Genomic DNA, 15,351 nt, shown 5'->3' on the forward strand with positions numbered 1-15,351 from the left:
ATAGAGCCCTACTGGACATACAGTTAGGATCTCACACAGCGAATACCCTTGAACACAAGAGAGAAGGCACAGTTCACATCTGCGAAACATCACATCCGTCTTAAGAGAGAGCTACATCAGAGAATGGAATCCCGGAAGTTTCAAATAACTTCTTTTAATACAGGTTCAAGCAAACCTGAAAGTTAGGGAGTTTCCGGACACTTTTGTTTTATTAAAAAGTGTCTGAAGCCTGAAAATGTAATTTGAAAAAAAAAACCGCTATTGGACATAGCAGGTACTTTTTGTAACGATTTGCTATTTCATGCTGGAAAACAAAGGAAACAGACCCAATGTTTGCTTTTAGGTGCGGTTCATTACATAATAGACATCTATTACTGAGGAGCTTGAATAAAATTTACACGAGCCAGGTAGAAGTCGAACCTACAATCTTATGATTCAAAATCAGATGCGTTATTTATTAAACTGCTGGTATTTCACATAACCGGGATTCCCCCATAGTGTGCTCAGCGTCGCTACTAGTAATATACCGCCCCGTCTAAAATTTCAAAGTGAGAAACATGTGTTTTCCGATTTTTTATGATTTTTAAAATATTATTTCTTTAAATCAGACAAAGGGTTTATGTTTCGCACTGGAATTCCGATTGATTGAGAATTCAAAGAAAGACTGTTTTCTTCCACAACACCGTATAATTATTACATCCACCAGACTCTCCAACTTCTCCAGACCTTGGTGGGTGAGCATTTACTCCGATAAATTAGGTCACGTATCATGTTAAATCACCTCTTCTCAACACAACATTTCCTGGTGCACGTTTTCTCTATGAAAAAAAAGACATTTTTCCCTTGCACGATTTCTCGTTTTTTTATCAAAGCGTACAGAAATAAAAAAGAAGAAGAAATAGTGTTGCAAAAGAACTCTGTCGCCCTTGGGAGATGTCAAACGCATTGGACATGAAAAATGCCGGATAAAAGCCAGTTCTCTTCGTTTCTCAGTGTCGGGGCTGCTACTGTATGTAAAAGAGGCAATTTGCTCTGAGAGCAGGTTCAGCGCTTTCTGAACGCAGATGTCTCAGAGCGGTGTGTCCAAGCGGCTGTAAAAGGTGAAGGTTGTCCTGTCACCGTAGCCTAGTTGGTTAAAGTGCATCTTTATTAAAGAAAAGAACTGCGGTTTGAATCCCAGCCGTGTATTTCTTCCTATCTTGTAGTACAGAACGTATCATTTCGGGCAATCACAAAGGGCTTGATTTCGTTAAAAGCATGTGTTCATTTCCTTTCTGGAAAACTTGTTTTTGATGAAATTCACACAGCTTGTGAAACATGAAATTCAGTTCTTGGTTATCAGTGCAGAAGAAATATTACCGGCTGGCAAAATAAACGGTAAGAGATTTTTTTTTTTTGATTCGAGAAGAGACTCCACCAGTCAGTCTCTGTGGCGCAATCAGTTAGCGTGTTTAGCTATTAACCGAAAGGTTGGTGGTTCAAGTCCACCCAGGGATGGGTTTCTTCTGTGATGTAAACATTGTTTTCACATAGGTCGATTGGATTTCTCAGCTAAACCATAGCCATTTTAATATTTGTAGGAAATGTGACTGTTCAACACTTGTCAAAAATGTCCAATAATGCCCAACATCGCAACTCCCCAGAAAACCATATTCACCCAAGAAAAATGATCGTTGAATCGTCATTTATACTCCCGTCACATCCTCTGCTGAAATATTTTAAAAATACAATGCAGATTTGTTTGAGAACTTGACAAGCATTGTTTTGTTAGCACTGTGCAGTTGGATTTTGATATTTGGACATATTTACCTTAATTTTAAACTGTAAATACTGTACAATCTATTTTAATTGTGTTGTAATATTAAAATATGTTAGCTGAGGGGCAAAGGGGTGAAAGGGAAAGGTCAGAGGGTATAGTAACAACAAGGTTCGGATTGGTGGAGGTGGTAGGGGTGTTGATGGTTTTTCTCTGTAGAGGATGATTGAGTTTTTTATCCTTCTCTGAAGTGAGAAACTGGAAGAGTGCAGTTGAGAGATCTGATGAGGTTAGTTATAAAAGGAAGTTGATGTGGAGCTGTTAGCCGTAAGAATTCCTTAATGTCTTTGATGTTGTCATCAAAAATAAACTGCAGTAAGCAAAGATAAAAAGAAAATTATCTGTGCATACTGCCCTGTCTTTCTAACACCTGAAGAAGGCTCCATGGCCAACACGTCGTGTTTCCTTTCTTCTCTTTTCAGCATGGAATAACCCTTTACTTGTTCCTTTGCAGCCTACGCATGCTGACGCAGCTACTCACCTGATATTTAACATTCCTATAATCACAACTATGAATGTCCACTGTGGGTATTTTTTCCATGATTATTTATTCTATCATTGGAGCATATTTTATGTCATACCGAAGTGTCATAATCACCGAATTTTTTTTTTCATTTAGAAAGTCAGAAAATGATAAATCACTATGAATTGCATTAAGCCTGTTCTGATCTAGAGTTTCTATATACTTTAACATGCCATGTTCACAATGTCACAACTCAGAAATGCAACAGTGAAGTGTTGTAATTACCAATGTACATAGTGTTGGAACATTGAGATGTTTTGGTAATGAGGAAGGAGGGACATGCCATGTTCACAGGGTCATATTTGAAAAATTTCCTAAAGTTCAGGATTTTGATAGTCTGTTCCATTGTCTCTCACACCTCAGTGTCAGAATTTTTAGATGTTTTTATAACCAGGGGGTAGGTTTATAGCAAGAAGCAGGAAGTGCCATCACCCGTTGCTCATCCTCGGTTAACCATATATTCTCATATGCCATGTTCTAAATGTCCCATTTATATTAAAAAGTTCTTGTAAAATGCAAGATTTTAAGACTTTTTATGATCAGAAGGCAAGGTCGTGGTAAATATGCAGAAAGTGCCTGTGAACTTATGTTTTGCCTTTGTCTTATTTACTTATTGTGTTTGTGTTATTGTGAGTTTTGAAAATTGGTTTACAATTTTCTGAAATGTGTTTCACACAAAAATGTTATTTGGATAGTCACTACTTACATATTCCCATTTACTGAGGATAAATACAGTAATCCATCCTGATTAGTACTTTTAAAAATTACTGTAAAGAGCCATCTACAGGCGAAAGGCGGCATAACAACACAGCAGCAGCATTAAAGGCAGAAGAAGAAGCTGGCGAATAAGAAGCCAGCTTCAGCCTCGTTAATGCAATACCATTGGGTGAGGTGGAAAAATATTTCTTGCTCTGAATCCTAACATTTTTATAGGAGGTGTTCTAGTACTTCTTGCCTCAGATAAAATTGCCAATACACTTAATTTCTACTCCATCAATATCAGCAGCGTTATCGGTACTGAGTCCTAAATGTACGTCCTGTCATCATATAAAATGTCAAAAGATTCGACTGCATTCAACTGATCAAATTTCTCTTCGATGACAGTTATAATTTTATCCAAAATACATCCGAAACAAATTTGCACTGTTTTTTTTTTTTAATCCAGAAGAGCATCATCATGACTCAAAACATACCTGTTTTTTCTTCTTTCCAGGAGGAAGGATTGTTCAGATTCAAACATTGGTCCAAAATCAATGTACTCTCCTATCGCTGTTGCTTCTTTAAATCATTCATTTGAACGTCGATATTGAGGGATGATATCGTACAAATTGTGGTTTTCTTTTAAAGCAAATTATATTAAAATATGAGCCTCTGTTATAGTTGTCTTGGAAGTTTCGGAAGGTATAATAGACCCCCTTGTGCCCTCAGCTAAAATATGATAAAATACAACAAAATGTATTTACATAGAACAGCATTTATGGTTACATGTATATTACAATTAAGATAAATATACAAAAGTATTAAAATACAAATGTACAGTCCTAGCATAATCATGCTGTCCAACTGTCTTTTTTGCTTGTCAAGTTCTCCAACAAATCTGTGTCGTAATTTTAAATATTCTAACTAAGGATGCATCGAGAGCATAAATGAATTCTTCTGCTAGCCGTTCGAAGGTCAAAGTCCTTGGCTGAATATGATGTCCTTGAATGTTGGTCATTATTGGCCATTCCCAGTGATATTGACTTACATACTTAATTGTTTAACAAAAACATTCACATTTCTTGCAAATATCAAGTGGGTTAAGGTTTTGCTAAGAAATCCGAATAAGTAGAGATGAGGTTTACATTGCAATAATGAGAAGTGCATTTCTGGGTGGGCTCAAACCACTTACCTTTTAATTAACAGAGACTCACGTGTGTCCTTTTCTCCATTTGCAAGCTTAAAAAAAAGAAAATAATGCTTTTTTCTTACCAGCCTGCGATATACAAGGCAAGATTTGTATTTCATCTTTAACAAGCTGTATGAATTTCATGAAAAGCAAGTTGTTCCAGAAAGAAAATGAAAACTTGCGTTAAACAAAATCAAGCTGTACGTAATCATCCATAGTGATACATTTTGTAAGACAAGACAGGAAGAAAAGCACTGCTGGGATTTAAGCATCTCCTGTTTAAGAGGAAAGCATGTTAACCAAATCAGCCAAAGTGCCCTCAGTGTATCAACACCATGTCTGAGTCAGTGATTGCAGCTGACTGTCACTGGAGGACAGTTCATCGTGAACAAGTCAGCCTGCATAATGAGGGGGAAGAGACTGACTTCTGTGATGCAGTATCGACAGATACTAACCTTCTGTCCAACTGTTCTCTGCTGCATTCTGGAGTAGCAGGTAAATATTGGTTTCCATGCGTGTGTAGGGGTTTTGTGTATTTACTGGGACAATTATTTATTGTAGCAGTAAGTCACAAAATGATTCTTTGATGGCTATTAGAAAACCGACTTTGCGGGTTAACTCATTAACGCTCACACACAGATACTAATACACTTATTAATACATAAAATGTGCATATAAACATAACATATCTTAAGAGTGTGGGTTAGCAGAATACAAAAGGTATATATTAAATCATGAAGAGTTCCAAACCAAGAGGGACATACATTCAGTATACCATTCATTTAGACTGTTTCGTAAATGAACTGGGATTACAACTTCTACACTAGATACTCAAAAGCAAGTACATCACTCATAGGTATTAGATTGATATCAATTGTGGTTGAGGTAACAATTGAATTCTCGAGCTGTAATGCAGAATGTTGAATACTCATCCGATCTGTGTGGATTCAGATCTCCCGCAGACACAAAGAAGCAGTGGCAGGCTGTTGTTGTGTGCAATCGGCACTCTCTGGCTCGGTGCCAGGCAGTGGCCGGTGCGGCTGGTGAGAAGGAGAGGAGGGAGAGATTCCTGCTGCGATGCGCTGCTGATGCTCTTTGAAGACCGGCTAGTTAGTGTTGGCTGAAACTAGCAGAGCTTGTGCACATGGAAAGTGACTACGGGTCCAAGCCAATCACACTCTTTAGATGGGAAGAAGACTAGTTTGTTCCCGATGTAGCGCTAGTCCTGAATCCTGAGATTCAGCTGTCGACAGTTCCAACCGTAGTTCACTCGTTGATCAGGCGAGCTTTGAAGGTGGAGTACCCGTGGTTCACGGGGCTTGCTGCTGGGCTAACCTCGGGCGGATCCTTTGGTTATGCGTGGGCAACCTCCGTTCTCGACTCTTAAAACAAAGTTAAGTCCTGGCACTCGGACACACTGGCCGTCACGTGATTGTCCGAGCTGAGTCTGAGAACGTCCTGGAGGGGCACCTTCTGGGCATCGTGCTGCCTGTTTTATCTGGAGGAACTACGGTAGTTCAGTGGCTTAAAGTTCCGCGGGCATTCGAGACCCACGTGGGGTTACCCTGCCTTACCAGTTCCTGATTGGCTGATTGAGGTGGAGGATGAGTAACAGTGACCTCTGACCTTAGGGTTGTAAAACTTGGGATGAACCTCTCCCATGGAATCTCCCAGACAGTAAGGCGCCAGAGATGACCACTTATTAGGGTGGCTGGTGAATCTCAGCCTTGGGAGCTGTTCCTTATCAGGAAACTCTATCAGCTAGAAAAACACCTTAAATGTGAACCAGATGGAATGGCCTCTCTGTATCCAGCTGCACTGAGATGAGGGAGAGAGGGACTGGCAAGGGAGCAGCAAACTTAATTCCTGTATTTTAAATATGCCTTGCCGCTACAGAAGTGTCCTTAGAAGAAAAACATCTTCTATGATAGTGGTACAGTCCATCACACCCCTCCTATAGCCTTTCAAAGAGAAAAAAAACTGACAACAAAGTATGTCTATGTGTGGTAATCAACCAGGTCTTACAAACATTCTTAAACCCTTCCACCTCCTTTCATCGCAAATGATTTGTACATGTTAGAAGGTTAATTTTGGCTTCTGATATTATGGTGGATTAAGAGTCCTGAAATCTTTGTAGAAGTACAAAGATGAAAGAAAGGGCAGTGTAATCATGGCCAAGAGAAGGCAAATGTTGGACTATCTGCTTGGATTGAATGGAGCAAAACGTAGGCAACTCCTTGAGCAGAACCTGCTTCATCCTTCAGACTGGGGTTTCTGAAGATCTGTACATTTGAACTTTCAAAGTGACTAAAGTAAAGGAGTTTTCCCTTTTTACCACATAATTCCCACAGATCAACACTAACAGAGAGCCTAATTCCAGACAGGATTCAATCACTGTCTCTCAGGCATCCCAGCAGTGGATTTCATGACTTCAGAAAGCCATCTTCACCAGTGGAGAACTCAATGCTCTGAGGTTTACTGGCAGAGTCTCACACTGGGTAATGTTAGATGTTGATAAATAATGTCCTATGGAATTCTACTATTGATAAATTCTACTATGGAACTGCGATGTGTCTTGAAAAAAATCTTCTATGATAGTGGTACAGTCCAGCACAGCCTTTAAAAGAGAAAAAAAAACAAGGTAAGTCTGTGGTGTAATCAACTAGGTCTTGCAAACATACTTAACCTCTTCCAGCTACCAACATTACAAATGCTGTTTACACATTAGATGGTTATTTTTGGCTTCTGATATTATGGTGGATAAAGAGCCCTGGAATCTTTGTAGAAGGACAAAAGAAGGAAAGAAAGGGCAGTGTAACCATGGCCAAGAGAAGGGAAATGTTGGGGAGAGCTTTTTTCACTTTTTATCATTGTTTTTCCAGCCCAACAAAGATCAACATATATGAGCAGGCGTCCTGTGCCAAATCCAATCTGCCTTCCTTCCAATCATACAGGAATGTGAGTGAATTAAATATTGACATATGAAAATACACAAAAATATGCAATCACACTGTAGTGTGCTTTCTGAAGGCACCAGTTCTGTAGGGTTTGGGCATTTACTGGGACAATTATTAATTGTAGCAGTAAATCACAAAATTGATTCTTTTGATGGCTTTAGAATCCAACCATGCGACATAACTCAAACAACGCACACACACAGGTACTAATACACGAGGATACATTTATTAATACATAGAATATGCATATAAACCTAACAGATCTTATCGAGAGGGTTATCAGAATACAAAAGGTATATATTCAATCAGATACAAAGTGTTACACATATCAAAAGGACATACGTTCAATATATCATTCATTTAGACCGTTTCGTAAATGAACTTGGTTATAACTTCTACATTAGATACTCAAAACAAGTACATAACTCTTAGGAATTAAATTGATATCAACTGGTTGGGATAACAATTGAATTCTCGAGCAGTAATGCAGTGAAGTTGAATACTCATCCAATCTCTGGGGATTCAGATATCCTGCGGACTCAAAGAAACAGTTGCAGGCTGTTGCTGTCCAATCCGCGCTCTCTGGCTCGGTGCCAGGCTGTGCTGTGCGGCTTGCGACGGTGCGCTGCTGATGCTCACTGACCGGCTAGTTAGTGTTGGCTTTAACTAGCAAAGTTTGCGCACAGGAGAAAAGATGACTGTGGGTCCCAGCAAGTCAGGAAGAAGACCAGTTCGTTCCTGATGAAGCGCTAGTTCTGAATAGTGATTCAGCTGTCCACAGTTCCAACCTGTTCACGAGGCCTGCTACTGGTGCTAACCTTGGGTGGATCCTCTGGTTACTCTCTGGCAACCTCCGCTCTAGACTCTTAGAACAAAGGAAAGTTCTGGCACTCGGACACACTGGCCGTTCCGTGGTTGTCTGGGCTGAGTCTCAGGATGGTCAGGAGGCGCTCTGTGAGAATGTCCTGCCCTTGGGAGCCTTCTGCTCCTGGGCCGTCCTGCCCTGGAATTCTCCTTTGAATTCCCTTTAGAAAAGTCCACAGAATTCTCCTGAATCTTACTACAGGCTCTCTGTGTTTCTTGTTTTTACCTGGAGGAACTTCAGCTCGTTGATTGGTGAAAGTTCCATGGGCATCAGAGTCCCACGTGGGTTACTTGGCCCTACCAGTCCCTGATTGGTTGATCAAGGTGAGATATGAGTCATTTACTCCTGACACCTAGGAATGCAGTCCAGATGTCCATCTGGCACTCCCTAGACAGATAGGCGCCAATGGATGACCATTGATCATGATAGCCAGGCTTAGCTAAGTGCATCCCCCTTTGGGAGCTGTCCCTTATCAAAGGAAACCTTAAATCAGCCTGCATGAATAGTTTCTCTGTGGCTGCACCACAGAGATGAACAGAGATGGGGCCTCATTTGGGAAGGCTCAGAACACTTAATTCTTTCTTATTAATAAGCCTCGCTGCTACAACATATATGCAGTTTGAGCAAACATAAGACAATAACCAAGTACCACAAACTACCAGGCATCTAGTATCATTAGCAGTTCAGGTGGGGAGCTGCATCACCATGTGTAGGCTGCAAAGGAACAAGTAATAGGTCTATTCCATGCTTAAAAGAAAAGAAAGAAAACACAACATTTCAGCCGTGGAGCCCTCACACCTGAAGAAGGCTCCACAGCTGAAACGTTGTGTTTTCTTTCTTCTCTTTTCATCTAGTGTCATTAGCCTTTTAACAGTTCCTGTCAAAATAAAATAGAAATGGATAACATTCTAGAGAGAGTTTGAAATACCAAGGTACAATTTAAAACATATCTCTTCCACTACAACCACAATATTTTGGAGAGATCGTTGAACCTCACTGTTCTGACATGTCCGTTAGCCTCCGTCCTGCTTCAGCAATGAATGTGGCGGGGCACATTCTGAGGGAGATGAGGTCAATCATGTGGCAGGAAAACCACGCTATGCTTTTTTTTGAGATCCTGAAAAGGACAGAAGGGCCATGTATATGTGTGCAGCTGGATATGTAATTACAGGTGGCGTAGCAGATTCTGCTGAAGCCCCACTGGGTGGTGTGGACGGTAGCTGTGTATATTGCAGCAGAATTGTGCATGTGAGATCAAGGGGGCATGTCATGTGTTTCAGCACTTCACTCCCTTCAGTAGCACATGATTCCCTGAGTTCGTTGGATGACCTGTGGACCGATCTTTCACGATGAAGAAATCCTTAAGAAGAATAGATCTCGGCCCACCATCCCAATGCCTCCGTCTCAAAACAGCAACCTCCCACTGCCCTTAGTCTGCAAGGCAGTCCTTTCAAATGCGATGACAACGCCTAGACCTTCGTTGCCTTTTGTACGAGCTGAACTTTTGTGCTCATCAATTCAACGCTCTTTCCATCAACTCATCTTGTCTTTTGACGCTTCGTGTTTTGCGCTCCTTTGACTATTGGCATATCGGGTGACTGCAAACACTGAAGTTCTTGCTTACGGAGTGTGGAACATTGTTTTCAAGTGATCGCTGTTCTGTCATGGTGACGCCGAGTGAATCTTTGCTTGGCAACATGGGCAGGCTGACAGCAGTGCGAGCGAAAGATATGGCAAATTTCTTGACTTATTTCTGAATGTGAATGTTCTTTAGAAAAGGGATGCGGCATTGCTTCTCGCCCGTGTAAAGGTCACGCATTCCAGACGTGGTTATGAGCGAACAGTTGCCGCAAGTGTTTGAAAAGAGCAAGAGAGGAAGCAGCCCTGCCCCGTGTGAGGATCAAACTCAGGCCCTTCAGAGGACGAGACTGACGCACTACCAATTACGCCAACAAGCCCAGCTACAGGACACACACCGGAAAGTTTGCCTCACATGGATTTCAGTCGCCCGTTCCCTAATCTTTAGACGCCCTCTGCTGAATGTTGCATTTGCCTTTTGATCTCACCGATACATTTTTGGTCTGTTTCTGTTGCGAGTCCGTCTTTCAGATCTCACCTAGCATAAGTCTCTCTGGCTGAAGTGGCCTCTCTGCTTCAGCATCGTGCCCTCACTCAGCCATTAAAAATGTCACTCGGACTTCTGACAAGCTGACATGAAATGTCAAGAGAGAGTGGCGGAGACGCTTAAGCCAGAGAGAAGATGAAAAGGGGGCGTGGCAGCGAAACGCTTGACAGCTGCACGATGCTCATCAAGCTCTAAGCACACACCTGGAGGATGCGGGAATTGATCCTGCTACCTCCCACATGCAAAGCAAGGGCTGTACCATACAAGCCAACCCCCCTCGCTGGGGCTTATGCCTCGGCGTCACCTAGTGCCGCTTGTTCCCCTCTTACCGGGCACAGTTCACTGCCCTTCGTCTGCAAGGCAGTCGTGTAATTGCGGCTTTCTTGACTTATTGATGAAGGTCTGACTGGACGAGCGAATGACGCCTCTCCCCCATCCTCAAGCTCACTGACAGATTGAAATGGAAAGTGCTGCTGTGGCTCGTTGGTCTAGTGGTATGATTCTCGCTTAGGGTGCGAGAGGTCCCGGGTTCAACTCCCGGACGAGCCCTTGTGTGCACCTTTCCTCCTCTTCCACAAGACTGGGAACTGATATCCACATCACTTCGCAGCGTCTGCTTATGACAAACGATGGAATGTGACTAATGACTGAACGAGCCTGGTGAATTCTCATCATGTGGCACAATGAGAGTGTGCAGTCAGCTGTCCGAGGCGGCAACCTCATTGCTCTTTCAAAAGAACACGTACTGAAAACTCATCACCACTATGTCGTAGATGAGCACCGCGATCGCTTGTTGTCATGCGTCCTTACTTGGGAAATGCAGAAGCAAAAACTGCCCTCTCTCAGCCACCGAAACGTGTGCGGCTCGCCTTGCGCTCTCTGCGCCTCGCATATTTGTGGAGCTGTCTGCTCTTCTTTCTGTTGAAGTAATCAAGTTACGGGGCGTCCTGCAGCATATGATGTTCTCACTGAGAGCTTTCAAGATTTGAAGGAAAACTACGAGCTTGATTGCTCAAGTCGAACGAATGTGATTGTTAAGCAATCGATGATCAAAAGCACGTCTTCTAACAATTCCTGAGAGTATTATCAGCACTGTTTTCACTCGGATATACTTTTCACTTGCTAAGCTGACAAATTGGACGAGAAAATGCCAGAGACGCACTCAGTGCAGACTGAGGTTGGGAAGGAGGTGTGGCCCTTCAACGCTTGACAATTGAAGGACATTCTCTCCGCAACGGAGGAGCACCTGTCAGAAGTCACAGAGGCTAAATGAGAGCACCAGGCTCCTGGAGCTCTAAACTCAGACCTGGAGGATGCGGGCATCAATCCCGCTACCTCTCGCATGCTAAGCGAGCGCTCTACCATTTAAGCTCATCCCCCTCAATTCATGCTTCTTGGCATCATGTCTTACCGCCTCTGCCCCTCTTACCGGGCACCGCCCACTGCCCTTGGTCTGCAAGGCAGTCCTTTCAAGTGCGATGACGACGCTGGGACCTTCGTTGCCTATTGTACGAGCTGAACTTTTGTGCTCATCAATTCAACGCTCTTTCCATCAACTCATCTTGTCTTTTGACGCTTCGTGTTTTGCGCTCCTTTGACTATCGGCATATCGGGTGACTGCAAACACTGAAGTTCTTGCTTACGGAGTGTGGAACATTGTTTTCAAGTGATCGCTGTTCTGTCATGTTGACGCCGAGTGAATCTTTCTTTGGCAACATGGGCAGGCTGACAGCAGTGCGAGCGAAAGTAGTGGCAAATTTCTTGACTTATTTCTGAATGTGAATGTTCTTTAGAAAAGGGATGCGGCGTTGCTTCTCGCCCGTGTAAAGGTCACGCATTCCAGACGTGGTTATGAGCGAACAGTTGCCGCAAGTGTTTGAAAAGAGCAAGAGAGGAAGCAGCCCTGCCCCGTGTGAGGATCAAACTCAGGCCCTTCAGATGACGAGACTGACGCACTACCAATTACGCCAACAAACCCAGCTGCAGGACACACACCGGAAAGTTTGCCTCACATGGATTTCAGTCGCCCGTTCCCTAATCTTTAGACGCCCTCTGCTGAATGTTGCATTTGCCTTTTGATCTCACCCATACATTTTTGGTCTGTTTCTGTTGTGAGTCCGTCTTTCAGATCTCACCTAGCACAAGTCTCTCTGGCTGAAGTGGCCTCTCTGCTTCAGCATCGTGCCCTCACTCAGCCATTAAAATTGTCACTCGGACTTCTGACAAGCTGACATGAAATGTCAAGAGAGAGTGGCGGAGACGCTTAAGCCAGAGAGAAGATGAAAAGGGGGCGTGGCTGCGAAACGCTTGACAGCTGCACGATGCTCTCCCTGCAAGGCGTGACCACAGGCTAAAGGACACCTTTTGGCACATCAAGCTCTAAGCACACACCTGGAGGATGCGGGAATTGATCCTGCTACCTCCCACATAAAAAGCAAATGCTGTACCATACAAACCAACCCCCCTCGCTGGGGCTTATGCCTCGGCGTCACCTAGTGCCGCTTGTTCCCCTCTTACCGGGCACAGTTCACTGCCCTTCGTCTACAAGGCAGTCGTGTAATTGCGGCTTTCTTGACTTATTGATGAAGGTCTGACTGGACGAGCGAATGACGCCTCTCCCCCATCCTCAAGCTCACGACAGATTGAAATGGAAAGTGCTGCTGTGGCTCGTTGGTCTAGTGGTATGATTCTCGCTTCGGGTGCGAGAGGTCCCGGGTTCAACTCCCGGACGAGCCCTTGTGTGCTCTTTTCCTCCTCTTCCACAAGACTGGGAACTGATATCCACATCACTTCGCAGCGTCTGCTTATGGCAAACGATGGAATGTGACTAATGACTGAACGAGCCTGGTGAATTCTCATCACGTGGCACAATGAGAGCGTGCAGTCAGCTGTCCGAGGCGGCAACCTCATTGCTCGTTCAAAAGAACACGTACTGAAAACTCATCACCACTATGTCGTAGATGAGCACCGCGATCGCTTGTCGTCATGCGTCCTTACTTGGGAAATGCAGAAGCAAAAACTGCCCTCTCTCAGCCACCGAAACGTGTGCGGCTCGCCTTGCGCTCTCTGCGCCTCGCATATTTGTGGAGCTGTCTGCTCTTCTTTCTGTTGAAGTAATCAAGTTACGGGGCGTCCTGCAGCCTATGATGTTCTCACTGAGAGCTTTCAAGATTTGAAGGAAAACTACGAGCTTGATTGCTCAAGTCGAACGAATGTGATTGTTAAGTAATCGATGATCAAAAGCACGTCTTCTAACAATTCCTGAGAGTATTATCAGCACTGTTTTCACTCTGATATACTTTTCACTTGCTAAGCTGACAAATTGGACGAGAAAATGCCGGAGACGCACTCAGTGCAGACTGAGGTTGGGAAGGAGGTGTGGCCCTTCAACGCTTGACAATTGAAGGACATTCTCTCCGCAACGGAGGAGCACCTGTCAGAAGTCACAGAGGCTAAATGAGAGCACCAGGCTCCTGGAGCTCTAAACTCAGACCTGGAGGATGCGGGCATCAATCCCGCTACCTCTGGCATGCTAAGCGAGCGCTCTACCATTTGAGCTCATCCTCCTCGCTTCATGCTTCTCGGCATCATGTCTTACCGCCTCTGCCCCTCTTACCGGGCACCGCCCACTGCCCTTGGTCTGCAAGGCAGTCCTTTCAAGTGCGATGACGACGCTGGGATCTTCGTTGCCTATTGTACGAGCTGAACTTTTGTGCTCATCAATTCAACGCTCTTTCCATCAACTCATCTTGTCTTTTGACGCTTCGTGTTTTGCGCTCCTTTGACTATCGGCATATCGGGTGACTGCAAACACTGAAGTTCTTGCTTACGGAGTGTGGAACATTGTTTTCAAGTGATCGCTGTTCTGTCATGTTGACGCCGAGTGAATCTTTCTTTGGTCAACATGGGCAGGCTGACAGCAGTGCGAGCGAAAGTAATGGCAAATTTCTTGACTTATTTCTGAATGTGAATGTTCTTTAGAAAAGGGATGCGGCGTTGCTTCTCGCCCATGTAAAGGTCACGCATTCCAGACGTGGTTATGAGCGAACAGTTGCCGCAAGTGTTTGAAAAGAGCAAGAGAGGAAGCAGCCCTGCCCCGTGTCAGGATCAAACTCAGGCCCTTCAGATGACGAGACTGACGCATTACCAATTACGCCAACAAACCCAGGTGCAGGACACACACCGGAAAGTTTGCCTCACATGGATTTCAGTCGCCCGTTCCCTAATCTTTAGACGCCCTCTGCTGAATGTTGCATTTGCCTTTTGATCTCACCCATACATTTTTGGTCTGTTTCTGTTGTGAGTCCGTCTTTCAGATCTCACCTAGCACAAGTCTCTCTGGCTGAAGTGGCCTCTCTGCTTCAGCATCGTGCCCTCACTCAGCCATTAAAATTGTCACTCGGACTTCTGACAAGCTGACATGAAATGTCAAGAGAGAGTGGCGGAGACGCTTAAGCCAGAGAGAAGATGAAAAGGGGGCGTGGCTGCGAAACGCTTGACAGCTGCACGATGCTCTCCCTGCAAGGCGTGACCACAGGCTAAAGGACACCTTTTGGCACATCAAGCTCTAAGCACACACCTGGAGGATGCGGGAATTGATCCTGCTACCTCCCACATAAAAAGCAAACGCTGTACCATACAAACCAACCCCCCTCGCTGGGGCTTATGCCTCGGCGTCACCTAGTGCCGCTTGTTCCCCTCTTACCGGGCACAGTTCACTGCCCTTCGTCTACAAGGCAGTCGTGTAATTGCGGCTTTCTTGACTTATTGATGAAGGTCTGACTGGACGAGCGAATGACGCCTCTCCCCCATCCTCAAGCTCGCGACAGATTGAAATGGAAAGTGCTGCTGTGGCTCGTTGGTCTAGTGGTATGATTCTCGCTTCGGGTGTGAGAGGTCCCGGGTTCAACTCCCCGACGAGCCCTTGTGTGCTCCTTTCCTCCTCTTCCACAAGACTGGGAACTGATATCCACATCACTTCGCAGCGTCTGCTTATGGCAAACAATGGAATGTGACTAATGACTGAACGAGCCTGGTGAATTCTCATCACGTGGCACAATGAGAGCGTGCAGTCAGCTGTCCGAGGCGGCAACCTCATTGCTCGTTCAAAAGAACACGTACTGAAAACTCATCACCACTATGTCGTAGATGAGCACCGCGATCGCTTGTTGTCATGC

General features: G+C 44.3%; 3 non-coding genes across 3 annotated transcripts; all 3 read left to right on the plus strand.

Annotated features, from left to right (window-relative positions):
* The first annotated feature begins 10,651 nt into the window (after positions 1-10,651).
* Positions 10,652-10,723, plus strand: trnap-agg (transfer RNA proline (anticodon AGG)). The gene has a single exon. It is a non-coding gene; the product is annotated as a tRNA-Pro (tRNA).
* Positions 10,724-12,838: 2,115 nt separating this feature from the next.
* trnap-cgg (transfer RNA proline (anticodon CGG)) lies at positions 12,839-12,910 on the plus strand. The gene has a single exon. It is a non-coding gene; the product is annotated as a tRNA-Pro (tRNA).
* A 2,116-nt stretch (positions 12,911-15,026) lies between these two features.
* trnap-cgg (transfer RNA proline (anticodon CGG)) lies at positions 15,027-15,098 on the plus strand. The gene has a single exon. It is a non-coding gene; the product is annotated as a tRNA-Pro (tRNA).
* Positions 15,099-15,351: the final 253 nt, after the last annotated feature.

Source organism: Lepisosteus platostomus, unplaced genomic scaffold (assembly GCF_059453375.1).
Source record: "Lepisosteus platostomus isolate fLepPlt1 unplaced genomic scaffold, fLepPlt1.hap1 Scaffold_100_H1, whole genome shotgun sequence".
NCBI classification, from domain to species: Eukaryota; Metazoa; Chordata; class Actinopteri; order Semionotiformes; family Lepisosteidae; genus Lepisosteus; species Lepisosteus platostomus.